The sequence below is a fragment of the Bos javanicus genome, chromosome 5 (assembly GCF_032452875.1).
Source record: "Bos javanicus breed banteng chromosome 5, ARS-OSU_banteng_1.0, whole genome shotgun sequence".
Lineage (NCBI taxonomy): Eukaryota > Metazoa > Chordata > Mammalia > Artiodactyla > Bovidae > Bos > Bos javanicus.
In genome coordinates, this window is record NC_083872.1 from 86,288,209 (window position 1) to 86,303,901 (window position 15,693).

The 15,693-nt window shown below is 37.2% G+C and overlaps 1 protein-coding gene across 6 annotated transcripts in view; it reads left to right on the top strand.

Moving 5' to 3' along the window:
• The window catches only part of SOX5 (SRY-box transcription factor 5), a 1,175,689-nt gene that overhangs the window by 317,345 nt on the left and 842,651 nt on the right, over nt 1–15,693 (top strand). For all 6 annotated transcript variants that reach the window (XM_061417626.1, XM_061417628.1, XM_061417625.1 and 3 more), the window contains one exon: nt 8,344–8,428. The gene's annotated coding sequence lies outside the window, so the exon portion shown is untranslated. The remainder of the gene's footprint in view (nt 1–8,343; nt 8,429–15,693) is intronic.

Sequence of the window (15,693 nt, forward strand, 5' to 3'; positions counted from 1 at the left end):
GGGGTCAAACCCAGTTTTCCTGCATTGCAGGCAGATTTTTTACCATCTGAACCACTAGGAAAACCCAAACTACACCCCAATTTAAAAAAATACGCTAAAAAAGATGGCGTTTGATTCTATAATACTAGAAATAACACTTTTCTAACAAAGAAAAATATGACATCTCTTCTGGGGTCATCATATATGACTGTGCAAGTAATATATTTTATGAATTGTCCACCTCGGGGCATCTTCTCTTATTCACACAGTCAGTTGACATGCCAGCAACAGCCCTGATCTCCCAACACTGACATTATCAGAGGAAGTATTGCCAGGAGAAGTTTCATGGCCTCCTCTAAAGAATGAGGTTGACTTTTTACCCACATAGAGATTCAGAGAGGCCCCTGTGAAGAGTATCTTGACTTTGAACAGGACAGAGTTATTGTTGGTTTTAGATTTTCTTGTCTGCCTGTTTGCATTTAGGCCAAGAATACTTTTATTTATCTTTACTACTTTCTTGTTAATACTGGCTAAACCATTGTGTAAGAACAAAACTTTTTATTATATTAAATGATTATTGAAACTATGGCATGGTCTCAGTGGAAATGTACTAATATATGTGTGTGTGTGTGTGTGTGTGTGTGTGTGCGCGTGTGTGCATGCATGCATGCTCTGTTACTTAGTTGTGTCCAATTTTTGCAACCCTATTGACTCTAGCCCACCAGTCTCCTCCATCCATGGGATTTTCCAGGCATGAATACTGAAGTGGGTTGCCATTTTCTCGTCTAGGGGAATTTGCTGACACAGAGATCGAACCTACCTCTCCTGCATTAGCAGGCGGATTCTTTTACTGCTGAGCCACCTGGGAGGCCCAGTGTATCTTTGTACTAATATACAAATTAGCATTTGTATATTGTACAAAAGTAGTTTAGTAGCTTAGTTTTGAAAACTGGCCTAAGTCCTGAATTTAAAAATTCTAATACAGTTTGACTTGTTCACACAAAGGCAAAGCCACCAACACATTGAGGAAGAGATTTTTTAAATGGGGTTAAAGTGGATACTTTTTCAGGAGTGGATGGCAGACTCAGACCAGGCAGTGGTGAAGTGGCAGGTGCAGGCATCAGACTAGGTCAAAGGTCAGGCCTAGCACCGCCTTGTGTTAACTGGTTCAGTTTCCTAACTGCTATGTACCTTGTGCTGTGAAACATACCAACCTGTAGAGATTTCTGTCAAGATCCAAGGGTAAATGGATCCAGAATAGTGCATGATAGAGTGGGCCAAATAAACCTCTTATAAAAGTTTATTTTTCTTTAAAAAATGTCAACTTTTTCTTGTTTATGTTCAAGTTCAAATTAGGTGCCCCTTCGCTGGTGGCTCAGAGGTTAAAGCATCTGCCTGGAATGCGGGAGACCCGGGTTCGATCCCTGGGTTGGGAAGATCCCCTGGAGAAGGAAATGGCAACCCACTCCAGTACTCTTGCCTGGAGAATCCCATGGAGGGAGGAGCCTGGTGGGCTACAGTCCATGGGGTCGAAAAGAGTCAGAAACGACTGAGTGACTTCACTTTCACTTCACTTTCAAATTAGGTAACATTTCCCTCCTTTGGCTTTCTTACACCTGTCTGTTGCTTCTGTCCTTGTTAGCTCCCTATCTCTATCCTTATACCCAATGCTGTTCTTTTTAATATTTTATTATTATTGCCTGTGCTGGGTCTTCGTTGCAACACTTGGGATCATCAGTCTTTATGGCAGCATGGGAACCTTGAGTTGTGGTATGTGGGCTCTAGTTCCCTGACCTGGGATCCAACCCAAACTGTCTGCATTGGGAGTTTTGAGTCTTAGCCACCAAATCATCAAGGATGTCCCCCAGTACTGTTGAATTGTTCTGAGGTAAAGGTTTTCGATATTAAGCATCTGGATTTGTAGTTGTTTTGTGAGCTGCTTTTTTATTTCTTTTCAGTATGTTCCTTATTGATTCCTTTTCCTCATGTCCCTAAAAATATCCTACTTATTGATAATGTATGTTTCCCTTGTCTTTATTAGAAAACAGAGAATGGCAAAATGCAGCAGCATTAAGATTTAGCTATGCATGGGTGTAGTGCCTCTCAGTTTATCAGCTTAAAAATCCTTTGAATCTCTGAAATTGAAAAATCTGAAATTTGAATCGGTGATGCATTTGAAATCATGTCAGAACACCGTTTTACTCAGACCTCCTTTTTGAGGGGTGTGTGTGTGTGTGTATGTGTATTTGTATGTGTGTTGATTCAACATGTGTATATATTCTATTTTCCCCATCTGGCATCTGATTTAGCACCAGCCTATCTAGCTGTTCTGTGTCAAGAGGGTTCCAGCCTTTTCACTATGAAAGAGAAAGAAGTGAAATAATAAAAAGGAAAAGTCTTCCACTACCTCCCCCTCCTCACTTTTTGTTTAGTTGTTTCTAAGCAAGTTTCTTGCCGTTTACCTTTGCATCTGCATTGCTTATTGATTGGCAATTTTAAAATTGTTTATTGTGCTCTTTTGTTTCACTGTTCAAGAGCTAAAACAAAAGCTCCCAGGCCCTGTGAGGTACACATTTGCATGCGGTGAGCGTTGCCCGAGGAAGAAGTAATTGCTAATGCATATTTATGGGGCACAAATTTGCCATTTGTTTATGCATAAAATTATCAATAGTGCAGGGCGGCCCAGCCGTAGAAAATGGTGACCTTTTTAGCTTAATAAATAGAAATCAGCTGTTATTGTGAAGAGATCAGCCATTTATTCTGTGTTGAGGGACATTGCCGGGAAAATGCAGATTGGGGCTGGCAATATCATTAAATGGAAGGCCAATGACCCTTTCCGTAGAGTCTATTATACTTTATCTAATAGGGGATAAATGACTCTGGTTGGCAAATGGAAAAAAAAAAAGAACAACAGTTTTTTTTTTTCTTTTGTAGTTTTATAACTCTGTGGATTTTAAGCCATAAAAGTGAACAGGAAACCTCATACTGACCTGTTGCTAGAATTCTCTCAAAAAATATCTGTTTTAAAGTTGCTTTTCCTATTGGTTATTCTCTATTTCAGTTTGTACCCATCAAAACAGAAAGTCAGATACTTTTTTCCAGGAAAATAGATCTTCTTTAGTTTTTAGCTTTTTTTTTTTTTTCTTTCTTTGTCTTTCTTTTGGCTATACTTTTAATCTTTACAGTACAGGAGTATTTGTATTTTACAGGGTTGCTTTACATTTGATACCTTAAAAATATTAAAAGTAGAAGAAGATACTCTCAAAATAAAGTTAGGAATAAATTGTAAACGGAAGTTTTCTGTTTAAAACTAAGCATAAGAATGGCTTCTGAGAGGACTTCTCTGGTGGTACAGTGGATAAAAACCTCCTGCCAGTGCAGGGGATATGGGTTCCATGCCTGATCAGGGAAGATGCCACATGTCACAGAGCAGCTACCGAGCCTGCACTCTAGTGCCTCGAGCTGCAGCTGCTGAAGCCCATGTGCCTGGAGCCTGTGCTCTGCAACAAGAGAGAAACCACCACAATGAGAAGCCCATGCAGTGCAGTGAAGAGGAACCCCCACTCCCCGCAACTAGAGGAAGCCTGAGCGCCACAGGGAAGACCCAGCACAACCAAAACTAATTAACTTTATAAAAAGAATAGCTTCTGAGGGAAGTGTGTGGGTCCTTTGGATTAGTAAAAATATTAGTAAAAATGAGTGTAAAACCTTCTCATCATTTCTTTTTTTTTTTTTTTTTTTGCCATACCACATGGTTTGCCAGGATCTTAGTTCCCTCAACAAGGATTGAACTCAGGGCCACGGCAGTGAAAGCATGGAGTCCTAATCACTGAACCTTCAGGGAACTCCCAGCATATTTTCTTGCTATGTAAAAACCAACAGACAGTCATTGTATCTTTTTTGGTTGTTTCACTGAGTGAAATGCCGTTAGTTTCCCCAGAGCTTGCTTGAAACTGTGGTTTCATGTGATGTGATCTCAGGCTACATTTTTTTGGCCAGTGTCTCTCTGGTAGGCTAGTGATCATTTTGGTCTTTTAGGTTTTTTTTTAATTGAGTCTCCTCAATCATTATAGAAGTCACTATGAAGTGGTGTTTGCTTTCTCAGTATTGTAATGATTTGATGCACTGAAAATTTTATGTAAGTTACAAAACAAGTTAATGCAACAGAAATGTGTAAATCCACCTGGGAAGATGGTGGAGCTCTTGGAAGCTCCACGCATGCTCCTTCGTAATTGTGTATCCTAACATGAGTGCGGAGAAGGCAATGGCACCCCACTCCAGTACTCTTGCCTGGAAAATCCCATGAATGGAGGAGCCTGGTAGGCTGCAGTCCATGGGGTCGCTAGGAGTCGGATACGACTGAGCGACTTCACTTTCACTTTTCACTCTCATGCATTGAAGAAGGAAATGGCAACCCACTCCAGTGTTCTTGCCTGGAGAATCCCAGGGATGGGGGAGCCTCGTGGGCTGCCGTCTATGGGGTTGCACAGAGTCGGACACGACTGAAGAGACTTAGCAGCAGCAGCAGCAGCAGCATGAGTGCACTGCACTAGGTTTCAAGCTTCAACAGTGGTGGATTTGCAGCCACCAATCTTGCCCTCGTGCCACACTGGAGTACGACAGTGCATTCTGCAGCATGTCACCAGTGACTGAGTAACCTTCTACTGGCAGAAGTAGGTCTGTTGTTCTCTTTTAAAGTAGAGGTTGTGAATAGGATTCAGACACTAGGGTACATTAGTCCATAAAATGAATATATTTTTATGTCATTTATAAGATATTGATTTTAGGTCCATTAGATTCATGGTGCCTAGTGGGAGAAAAAACAATGATTTAATGGGTAGGTTGGAATTTCAGAAGGAAGAACAACGGGGATTAACCCTTTCTTCTTCAGCTTCCTGCCCCCCGGTATATAATATTGTCAAGGAGCTGAGGAGAGGACTTTAGGAGACAGGGACACTTTATCACCTGGCTTCCCTGCACTTTACAAGGGATCACAAAACAAATTTCAGCTGGATTATTACTATGTCTCTGAATGTGACAGAACAGATCACTCTCAGTTGATGAGTTGCCAAAACTATCTTTTATAAGGTAATTTTTAAGTTGGTGGATATATTTTGTTTTCCAAAGCTCAGAGCACATTTATTTAGAGACTTAATAATTTAAGATATTGTTTATGGAGATTAAAGATATGAAGAATACAGCTTAGATTTTTTTCAAGGGTCTTTTTCTCAACTCTAAGAAAGGAAAGATCATCCTGCTGTCGTGTCAGTTATACCCTTTCTTAGCAAGTCTTAAGTGATATTGGTGAGAATGACCAGCATAATTTTTAAAGTAGGGTGTTGCCTGTTCCAAAAATACATAGATAATTACTGGTTTATATAAGCCTCTTTTCTGATAAGAAGATGACTGAAATATTACTTCATTTCTATGTTATTAAATTTAGATGTAAAGCACTTATAATAATTCTAGTCAATTTCGCTCAACTAATGTTACTACTACCTGAAAGGAATTTCCTCTTAGGCTGCTTTGGCAGCTACATCTTCATTATTATATCTGAAAACACCTAATTACAATATAGGTATGAAAATCTTAAAAATTCCAATCATCACTCCAGTCTTGTGACATACTGATATATTATGGTTAAAGAAAAATATGCCAACTGAAATCTGATTAGCTTAAAACTTGACCTTACATAAAGATTATGGTATCAACAAACATTTTTTTAGAACATATTTTAGTTCAGGTTTTTCATGTTCTGTGACAAAAATATAAAAATACAGGCTCCCTCTTGTGGGTAAAATTACCAGCTGTGTATTTCTGTATTGCCCACTTATGGGATATGACAAATTTTTTGGTTTCATTTTTAAGTAAATTCTACTGTGGCAGTGTCTTTATAGTTGCTTAGATGTGATGTTTCACTTAATTGATAAAAGTAAAGTTTGGGGTACCTTTTTAGTATAATTTTTTTTTAATTAAAATAGACAGTTTTTTTAAAAAGAATTGGCAGACCATGTGTAGACAACCTTTATTTTACTGCTGCTACTGCTAAGTCACCTCAGTCGTGTCCGACTCTGTGCGACCCCATAGACAGCAGCCCACCAGGCTCCCCTGTCCCTGGGATTCTCCAGGCAAGAACACCGGAGTGGGTTGCCATTTCCTTCTCCAATGCATGAAAGTGAAAAGTGAAAGTGAAGTCGCTCAGTCGTGTCCGACTCTTAGCAGCCCCATGGACTGCAGCCTACCAGGCTCCTCCGTCCATGCGATTTTCCAGGCAAGAGTACTGGAGTGGAGTGCCATATTTTACTGCAACAGCATAATTTCTCTTTTTCAAAACTTTTAATTTTATATTAGAGTTTAGTTGCCTAACAAGGTTATGGTAGTTTCAGGTGTACAGCAGAGAGATTCAGTTATGCATATACACATATCTACTCTTTTTCAAATTATTTTCCCGTTTAGGTTGTTCCAAAATATTAAGCAGAGTTCCCTGTGTTGTGCAGTAAGTCCTTGTTGGTTATCCACTTTAAATATAACAGTATTTACATGTTGATCCCAGACTCCTTAGTTAACCTTTCAACCCATCTTCCCCCCAACCTCCTCTTAAGCATGAGTTAGTTCTCTGTGAGTCTGCTCTGCTTTGTAAGTTATTTTTATCATCTCTTTTTAGATTATGCATATAAGCAGTATCATATGATATTTCTCTTTCTAACTTCACTCAATATGACAATCTCCAGGTTTATCATGTTGCTGCCAATGGCATGATTTCATTCTTTTTAATGGCTAAGTAATATTCCATTGCATATACACACCACGTCTTTTTTATCCATTCATCTGTCAATAGACATTTAGGTTGCTTCTATGTCTTGGCTGTTACAAACAAGTAGCAGCATAACTTCTGATGTTCAAAATGTAATAACTTTTCTCCTTTTTAAATACTTTCCAAAGCAGTAATTAGTGAATTGATGAAATGATGTGGAGTCTTCTGTCAATGTGGTGACTTCTGGATTTCTGTGCTTATTAACAAAAGATCTGATATTGGAATGAAGGAAAAGCCCCTCTACTAATCATGGTTAAATGGATAACAATATGGTAATGAAACTACCCTAATACCGTAAGCCATGTGACCAAAATAGTGAATAATCAATGGCATAATAAGAATGATGATGAATGACTCAATTCTCCATAAATTGAACTGATAGTAAAGACGGTGAACTGGCACCAAGGCTGTGGCTACCACCAAGGACTGATTCCTTGCTTTCAAAAGTCTGATTCTTGAGAATTTCAATCGATTGCCAGAGACAGTTTTTGTTTAACCTAAGGAACTGATAACAGCCAGAGTTCCATTCACTTCTCAAGGTGGCAAGAGCAATGTTTTTGAAACTGGACTGGGCAGTACAGGCACAGAGACACAAGCAGGAATGTCAGTGTAGAGACAGCTGAGTGGCTCCCACTAGACAGTTGCTGTGTTGACCTTGGCTGTCACACTTTTGAGTGCAATCCAAGAAAGGAACTATGAGGACACTTGAAAATTTTTCATAACTCATTCCAAGAAAGAAGAACCTTAATGCTACCTGTCCTGAAGTATACTCAGGATGTTTATATCAAAATTATACAAAATGAACAACTTACGATTAATAAATACAGAGGAGGGGGTGACAGAGAATGAGATGGTTGGATGGCATCACTCACTCAATGGACATGAGTTTGAGCAAACTCTGGGAAATAGTGAAGGGCAGGAGGAAGGGCAGTAGGAAGCCTGGAGTCCTGCAGTCCATGGGGTCACAAAGAGTCTGACACAACTGAGTGACTAAACAAAAACAGCAAATTAATATATAATGCCTTTAACAGAATTTATATGTATAGTTTTTGGATTAATTCTTATGGTATTATGATATCAAAGTAATGCCTCTTTTTCAGTAAATAATAACTATCAGATCAGATCAGATCAGTCGTTCAGTCGTGTCCGACTCTTTGCGACCCCATGAATCGCAGCACGCCAGGCCTCCCTGTCCATCACCAACTCCCGGAGTTCACTCAGACTCACATCCATCAAGTCAGTGATGCCATCCAGCCATCTCATCCTCTGTCGTCCCCTTCTCCTCTTGCCCCGAGTCCCTCCCAGCATCAGAGTCTTTTCCAATGAGTCAACTCTTCTCATGAGGTGGCCAAAGTACTGGAGTTTCAGCTTTAGCATCATTCCTTCCAAAGAAATCCCAGGGCTGATGTATCTATATAAATAGATATTTATATATATATATAAATTTATTTGAAAACCTTAGACATCTCATGCTTCTAAAGAGTTATATCTTGATATATTTAGTAAAAAGGAACAGTGCACTGTTAATGGTCTACTTTTATTTTTTCTAGATTCCTCTTGCTAATGACACGAGTCCTGTCTGAATCTACTTACAAGATTCTGAAGCCTGAACAGAAAATTTTGGCACTGCACTGGGTAGGAGAAAGATACACTCATAAAACACATAATACACACCTTTGAAAAAATTGATTATTTTAAAAATGGAAGTTTATGTGCCTTATTTTTAATTTATAAGTAAAATATGTGACATATGCATATAAAGCTATAATACATAGTCTTTTATGTTCAGATGACAACTGAATTTGTAATTATAATTTTCAGACTCATTATGAAGGTGATGTTTCTAAACTGGCAGATGAAAGCAACGTTTCTTTTCTTTTCATTTCCTTAATGAGATACACATTTCTTAAAGTTGCAAAAGCTTTTCTTCTTCACTGAAATTTAAAAAAAAAAAAACATTTTTTGCTACTTTTTGTTGTTGCTGAAAAAGAAATACTCTGGGTCACAATGGGTAGGTCACAGATTTTACAAAACTTCCCATAGGCTATTAAGTATTTCAGGGTATGTTTTTGTAAACACATACAAAAGTACAAGTTTGCTGAGGCCAAACAGGTATTTTCCAATTTGCTTGGCAGGAAAATTTATTGGGCATCTATCTGTGTGTGTGTTTATGAAATGCTTGTAAAAGTTATACTCTTGGGAATAGGAATTGAATGTTTGACCACAGACCTGGAGTTAAAAATCCTGTTATAGTTCCATGACTGACTGACTATCATATGAATGAGAGCAGAAAAGGTTGGAGGAAAGGTGTCCTATTGTTTAGAAATTTGTTACCAGTAAAATGGAAAAGGAATTACCTTTCTGTTTAGTTGAAGAGAATAGTGAAAAAGTTGTCTTTCTGCGAATGAATTCAAATTTATTTCCTAATCCACTTGAAAAGTCATATGATTTATGTTTCTAGAACTTCAAGATACAAGTTTATTTGTGAAAACCCTTACAGTCAATGGTAATTTTTTATCATCTTTAAAAATGGAATTGTTTTAAATCCCCAAAATACTTTAAAATATTCATAAATAAGACTTTATATATTCACAGACAAATGAATCAAAGTAATATGGGAGAAAGCATTGTGAGTATAGCTTTAATGATAACAGAATGGAAATGGAACTGGAATAAGTCACGAATTATTGCAGAACTTAAACTTTTATAGTTTTACAAGTAAAGACAGAAATATAAATAAAATTAAATGGGAAATGGAAAACTAGGACTACTTTTAATAAATATAGCAAACATCCTATGTAAAGAGCTATTATTATGAGAAAGGCAGTAACATCTTAATTTAAAACATAACAAGATATAAGAACAAATAATTAATGAAGAATGCAATTCTAGTGCAAAAGGATAGTAAAAGAAATGCAAAGTTATGTTTCACTTAAACTCAAACTAGTAAAAAGTAGTTTGGAATAATGTTGTAAAAGAATGTAGGGAGTTGGGTGCGTTCAGTAATGTTGGAAAAAGTTTATATTTGTTCCGCTTTCCACAAAACGATTTAACTATCTCTGTTAAGAGCCTTAAGTGTTTCCAAAGCATTCTATGCAACATTTTCACTTTGCTAGTTTGGAAAGGTTTGGTTGGAAGTAATCCAAATTGTTTTAAAAAGGTGGAACTTTATCTTTTCTTATGTGAAGTCTGTGTACTCAGTAAAGAGATGATCAGGAGGTGCCATAGTCATTAGGGACCCAGATCCTTCATCTTCTGCTCTGTTTCCCTGAAACTTTTACCTCATGTTTTGGGATATCCAGTATTGATATTCCAGCAATAAAGTCAATATTCTAGCAGCAGGAAAAGAATATTTCTAGAAGATTTATGCTCTTTCCCTGTTGGTATTGTCGCTAAGCTGTGTCCGACTCTTTGCAGTCCCATGAACTGCAGCATGCCAAGCTTCCCGGTCCTTCACGGTCTCCCAGTTTGCTCAAACTCATGTCTACTGAGTTGGTGATGCCATCCCACCATCTCATCCTCTGTCGCCCTCTTCCCTCCTGCCCTCAATCTTTCCCAATGTCAGGATCTTTTCCAATAAGTCCACTCTTTGCATCAGATGGCCAAAGTATTGGAGCTTCAGCTTCAGCATCAGGCCTTCCAGTGAATATTCAGGGTTGATTTCCTTTAGAATTGACTGGGTTGATCTCTTTGCTCTCTAAGGGAGTCTCAAGAATCTTCTCCAGCACCATAGTTCAAAAGCACCATAATTCTTCAGCACTCAGACTTCCTTATGGTCCCACTCTCGCATCTGTATGTGGCTGCTAGAATAACCATAGCTTTGTCTATATGAACCTCTGTCAGCAATGTGATGTCTCTACTTTTTAATATGCTGTCTAGGTTTGTCATAGATCTTCTTCCAAGGAGCAAACATCTTTTAATTTCACGGCTGCAGTCACTGTCCACAGTGATTTTGGAGCCCCCAAAATAAGCTCTGTCTCTGTTTCTACTTTTTCTCCATCTATTTGCCATGAAATGATGGGACCAGATGCCATGCTCTTAGTTTTTTTAATGTTGAGTTTTATGCCACCTTTTTCTTTGCTGAAACTCTCCTCTTTCATTCTCAACAAGAGGCTCTTTAGTTCCTCTTCATTTTCTGCCATAAGAGTGATATTATCTGCATATTGTTGATATTTCTCCTGGCAATCTTGATCCAGCTTATATTTCATCCTGCCTGGCATTTCCCATGATGTACTCTGTTTGTAAGTTACATAAACAGGGTGACAATATACCACCTTGACATACTCCTTTCCCAGTTTTAAAAGCAGCAGGAAATATTCTGGCAGCAGGAAGGGAATATTTCTAGAAGATTTATGTTCTCTCCCTATATGGATATCTTTTGAAAAGTGTCCATAGCTGTTCCACTTATATTCAATTGACTAGAACAAAGTTGCCTGACCATGACACACTTAAAAAGAGTTTAGAAATAGTTTTATTTTGGAAGATAAATTTGAGGAAATTACTATTGTTGGATAATAGAGACTAGATATTAGGGCCCAACTAACATTATTTGGTAATTTCACTTCTAGAATTTCTAAATTAATGAAATAATTAAAAGTGACACAATTCATGTATTATGATCATTTCATATATTTATAATGCAAATACTTTGAGGTTGAATAAATTGTTCAGCAATATAGCAATAGTTGGATAGATCTGAGTGTATTCGTATTATACAGTCAATAATATATTTTCAAAGAATTTTTAAATACATATGAAATTATACATGATGTAATGTTAAATGAAACAAGTAGAATACACATTAAATATAGAGTGTATCTGCAAAAGTGTGGGTGTACACATATACACATATGCGCACACATATATACACTAAAGTATAAATATATATTACAAATGCATAGAAAATTAGCTGAAAGTAGAAACATTAAATATTAGCTCTGGATTATGAAATCATCAGTTCAGTTCAGTGGCTCAGTTGTGTCTGACTCTTTGTGAACCTATGGACTGCAGCACGCCAGGCCTCCCTTCCATCACCAACTCCCAGAGTTTACTCAATCTCATGTCCATTGAGTCAGTGATGCCATCCAACCATCTCATCCTCTGTCGTCCCCTTTTCCTCCTGCCTTCAATCTTTCCCAGCATCAGGGTCTTTTCAAATGAGTCAGCTCTTCACATCAGGTAGCCAAAATATTGGAGTTTCAGCTTTAGCATCAGTCCTTCCAATGAATATTCAGGACTGATTTCCTTTAGGATTGACTGGTTGGATCTCCTTCCAGAATCTTCCAGAGAATTCCAAGGAATTCTCAAGACTCTTCTCCAATACCACAGTTCAAAAGCATCAATTCTTCAGTGCTCAGCTTTCTTTATAGTCCAACTCTCACATCCATACATGACTAGTAGAAAAACCATAGCATTGACTAGATGGAACTTTGTTGGCAAAGTAATGTCTCTGCTTTTTAATATGCTATCTAGGTTGGTCATAACTTTTCTTCCAAGGAGCAAGTGTCTTTTAATTTGATGGCTGCAGTTACCGTCTGAGTAGATTTTGGAGCCCAGAAAAATAAAGTCAGCCACTGTTATTAATGTTTCTCTAGCTATTTGCCATGAAGTGATGCGACCAGATGCCATGATAATAGTTTTCTGAATGTTGAGCTTTAAGCCAACTTTTTCACTCTCCTCTTTCACTTTCATCAAGAGGTTCTTTAGTTCTTCTTTACTTTCTGCCATAAGGGTGGTATCATCTGCATATCTGAGGTTACTGATATTTCTCCCAGCAGTGTTGATTCCAGCTTGGCTTCATCCAGCCCAGCATTTCTCATGATGTACTCTGCATAGAAGTTAAATAAGCAGGGTGACAATATACAGCCTTGACATACTCCTTTTCCTGTTTGGAACCAGTCTGTTGTTCCATGTCCAGTTCTAACTGTTGCTTCCTGACCTGCATACAGATTTCTCAAGAGGCAAGTCAGGTGGTCTGGTATTCCCATCTCTTGAAGAATTTTCCACAGTTTATTGTGATCTACACAGTCAAGTCTTTGGCATAGTTAATAAAGCAGAAATAGATGTTTTTCTGAAACTCTCTTGCTTTTTCGATGATCCAGCATATGTTGGCAGTTTGATCTCTGGTTCCTCTGCCTTTTCTAAATCCAGCTTGAACATCTGGAAGTTCATGGTTCACATATTACTGAAGCCTGGCTTGGAGAATTTTGAGCATTACTTTACTAGCATGAGAGATGAGTGCAATTGTGTGGTAATTTGAGCATTTTTTTGGCATTGCCTTTCTTAGGGTTTGAATGAAAACTGACCTTTTCCAGTCCTATGACCACTGTGGAGTTTTCCAAATTTGCTGACATATTGAGTGCAGCACTTTCACAGCATCATATTTTTGGATTTGAGATAGCTCAACTAGAATTCCATCACCTCCACTAGCTTTGTTCTTAGTGATGCTTCCTAAGGCCCAGTTGACTTCACATTCCAGGATGTCTGGCTCTAGGTGAGTGATCACACCATCGTGATTATCTAGGTTGTGAAGATATATTTTGTACAGTTCTTCTGTATATTCTTGCCACCTCTTCTTAATATCTTCTGCTTCTATTGGTTCCATACCATTTCTGTCCTTTATTGATCTCATCTTTGCACGGAATGTTCCCTTGGTATCTCTATTTTCTTGAAGAGATCTCTAGTCTTTCCCATTGTATTGTTTTCCTCTGTTTCTTTGCACTGATCATTGTGGAAGGCTTTCTTATCTCTCCTTGTTCTTTGGAACTCTGCATTCAAATAGGCATATCTTTCCTTTTCTCCTTTTCTTTTTGCTTCTCTTCTTTTCACAGCTATTTGTAAGGCCTCCTCAGACAGCCATTTTGCATTTCTTTTTCTTGTACATGATCTTGATCCCTGTCTCCTGTACAATGTCACGAACCTCCATCCATAGTTCTTCATACACTCTATCAGTTCTAGTCCCTTAAATCTCTTTTTCACTTCTACTGTAAAATGGTAAGGGATTTGATTTAGGTTGTACCTGAATGGTCTAGTGGTTTTTCTTGTTTCAATTTAAGTCTGAATTTGGCAATAAGGAATTCATGATCTGAGCTGCAGTCAGCTGCTGGTCTTGTTTTTGCTGACTGTATAGAGCTTTTCCATCTTTGTCTGCAAAGAATATAATCAGTCTGATTTCAGTATTGATCATCTGTTGATGTCCATGTGTAGAGTCTTCTCTTGTGTTGTTAGAAATCGTGAAATTATTAGCAACTTTAATTTTCTTTATAGTTTGCACATTTTAAACAAATATGATTTAGCATTAATTATTGAGAAATATTAAAAGTATAGAATTCCAAATGGTTACATAAGTTGCTTAGTGCCTCTCTTTAAAATACTCTGTGTGTGTCTTTTCAAGGAGAGATGAAACAGCTCATCACTCATCCTTTTTGAGTGCTTTTCATGAAGTCAGATTGCATAAGCTTAGAGGCGTATACAGTTTCTCAGAAATCTTGATAGTGTTGCAGCCTGGCTACATATTTTTGGATTAAGACAGATTGAGATATTGTTCAGTGGCATTTGACAAGCACCTTAAGGTTGTTGGTAATCATTCTGATTTCAAAGACAAAGTGCGAAACTTTAAAAGACTTTTCTTTCTTGTGTGTAAGTGACCGAGTTTGAGTACTGCAATTCTGGATTAAGAATATTCTCTCTTTTTTAGGAGTTTTTTTTTTAACCATATTATGATGTATTAGGGTATTAAAGGAGTGAAGGTTTTTCTGGAAGTAAGTGAAAAGCCACAATTAGCAATTTGTGAGAAATTCATGGCAGAAATTAGAATCAGGTTTTTTTTTTTTTTCTCTGAACCTAAGCTGACTTAACTCTTTGGAATTTATAAAAGAAGCATAATGTTGAGATGCATCAACTTTGCAGACATGCTGTTTGGGTTCAGTTTCTGACTATACCACTTAGGGCTGCTACTGCTGGGTATGTTCCTTAAGCACCAGTTCCTCACATATAAAATGTAAATAATAATGGAAAATAGTTTCAAGCAAATAGCACGTGGATATTGGTTTAACTACACTGGTTATACAAAATAGACTTTAAAAACCAAACCATTACTGGAGATAAAGTTACTCTTTAAGTGATTGAAGTTTCAATTTGAATGGAAGATAGAATGATATTAAATCTAAGTGTCCCTAAGAGCATAACCTCAAAATAGATTAAGGAAAATTTAACAGAATAGCAGGGAGAAATAAACAATCCACAGTAGCAGTGAATATTAACTTAGTAATTGATGGAATGAAATAGAAAAGAATCAGTAGAGGGGGATAGAGTTGAAATATAAGACTAAGAAATTTGACATTGTAGACATATATAGAACCTTGCATGCAACTGCAAAATTCACATTATTTTGAAGAACACATGGAATAATTACAAAAATTGACCATATGCTGAGTTATAAATTAGGTCTCAACTGTTTTCAAAGAATTGGAATTATACCAGTGAAATTAAGCTGCAGGTGATAACAAAAATATAGCTAGAAAAAAATTTAAAAATTAAAAAGAAATCACAATAATAATTATAAATACTTTAGACTAACTAAAAATGTACATCTTATATGTAACAATTGTAGAACACCTATAAGAAGCATTTACTGGGAAATTTATACCTTAAATGTACTAGAGAAAATAAATTGAACATTAGTAAGTCAAGACTTTATCTGAAAAAAAAATGAATTAAAGTACATAATTAATGAGGTCAGAAGCAACATATAAAGAAGAGAAGCAAGGCAGCCAAGAATTGTTACAAACGCTGAGTAAATGTTTCAACATTCTGATGAAACTGAACAAGCGAACAAGTGACAAGAGAGGAATATCTAGTATCAGAAATGACGAAGTAACATCACAATAGATGTGCAGATA